Source organism: Physeter macrocephalus, chromosome 13 (assembly GCF_002837175.3).
Source record: "Physeter macrocephalus isolate SW-GA chromosome 13, ASM283717v5, whole genome shotgun sequence".
NCBI lineage: Eukaryota > Metazoa > Chordata > Mammalia > Artiodactyla > Physeteridae > Physeter > Physeter macrocephalus.
Genome location: NC_041226.1, coordinates 26,528,486 through 26,530,225, shown reverse-complemented (window position 1 = coordinate 26,530,225; position 1,740 = coordinate 26,528,486). Strand labels below are relative to the sequence as shown.

General features: G+C 35.4%; 1 protein-coding gene across 1 annotated transcript in view; it reads right to left on the bottom strand.

Annotated features, from left to right (window-relative positions):
* SUGT1 (SGT1 homolog, MIS12 kinetochore complex assembly cochaperone) overlaps window positions 1–1,740 on the bottom strand; it is a 70,722-nt gene that overhangs the window by 45,091 nt on the left and 23,891 nt on the right. The window lies entirely within an intron of this gene.

Below are 1,740 nucleotides of genomic sequence, written 5' to 3'. Positions count from 1 at the left end.
CATGGAAGCAACCTAAGTGTCCATCGACAGATGAATGGATAAAGAAGATGTGGCACATATATACAATGGAATATTACTCAGCCATAAAAAGAAACAAAATTGAGTTATTTGTAGTGAGGTGGATGGACCTAGAGTCTGTCATACAGAATGAAGTAAATCAGAAAGAGAAAAACAAATACCATATGCTAACACACATATATGGAATCTAAGAAAAAAAAAAAGGTCATGAAGAACTTAGGGATAAGATGGAAATAAAGACACAGACCTACTAGAGAATGGACTTGAGGATATGGGGAGGGGGAAGGGTAAGCCGTGACAAGTGAGAGAGTGGCATGGATATATACACTACGAAACGTAAAATAGATAGCTAGTGGGAAGCAGCCACATAGCACAGGGAGGGAAGAGATATGGGAACATATGTATATGTATATTTTTCAGTTTGTTATAAAACAGAAACTAACACACCATTGGAAAGCAATTATACTCCAAAAACATGTTAAAAAATAAAATAAATAAATAAATAAAAATTAGAAATGAAAAAGAAGTTACAATGGACACCACAGAAATACAAATCATCATAAGAGACTACTACAGGCAACTCTAGGCCAATAAAATGGACAACCTGGAGGAAATGGACAAATTCTTAGAAAGGTATTACTTTCCAAGACTGAATCAGGAAGAAACAGAAAATATGAACAGACCAATCACAAGTAATGAAATTGAAACTGTGAATAAAAATCTTCCAATAAACAGAAGTCCAGGACCAGATGGCTTCACAGGTGAATTCTATCAAACATTTAGAGAAGAGCTAACACCCATCCTTCTCAAACTCTTCCAAAAAGTTGCAGAGGAAGGAACACTCCCAAACTCATTCTTTGAGGCCACCATCACCCTGATACCAAAACCAGACAGGGATACTATAAAAAAAGGAAATTTCAGACCAGTATCAGTGATAAATATAGATGCAAAAATCCTCAACAAAATACTAGCAAACAGAATCCAACAGCACATGAAAAGGATCATACACCGTGATCAAGTGGGACTTATCCCACAGATGCAAGGATTCTCCAGTATAGGCAAATTAATACACCATATTAACAAACTGAAGAATGAAAACCACATGATCATCTCAATACATGCAGAAAAAGCTTCTGACAAAATTCAACACCCATTTATGATAAAAACTCTGCAGAAAGTGGGCATAGAGAGAACCTACCTCAACATAATAAAGGCCATATATGACACACACACAGCAAGCATCATTCTCAATGGTGAAAAATTGAAAGCATTTCCTCCAAGATCAGGAAAAAGACAAGGATGTCCCCTTATGCCACTATTATTCAACACAGTTTTGGAAGTCCTAGCCACGGCAATCAGAGAAGAAAAAGAAATAAAAGGAATACAAATTGGAAAAGAAAAAGTAAAACTGTCACTGTTTGCAAATTACATGATACTACACATAGAGAATCCTAAAGATGCCACCAGAAAACTACTAGAGCTAATCAATGAATTTGGTAAAGTTGCAGGATACAAAATTAATACACAGAAATATCTTGCATTCCTATACACTAACAATGAAAGATCAGAAAGAGAAATTAAGGAAACAATCCCATTCACCACTGCAACAAAAAAGAATAAAATACCTAGGAATAAACCTACCTAAGGAGGTAAAAGACATGTACTCAGAAAACTATAAGACACTGATGAAAGAAATCAAAGATGACAAAAACAGATGGAGAG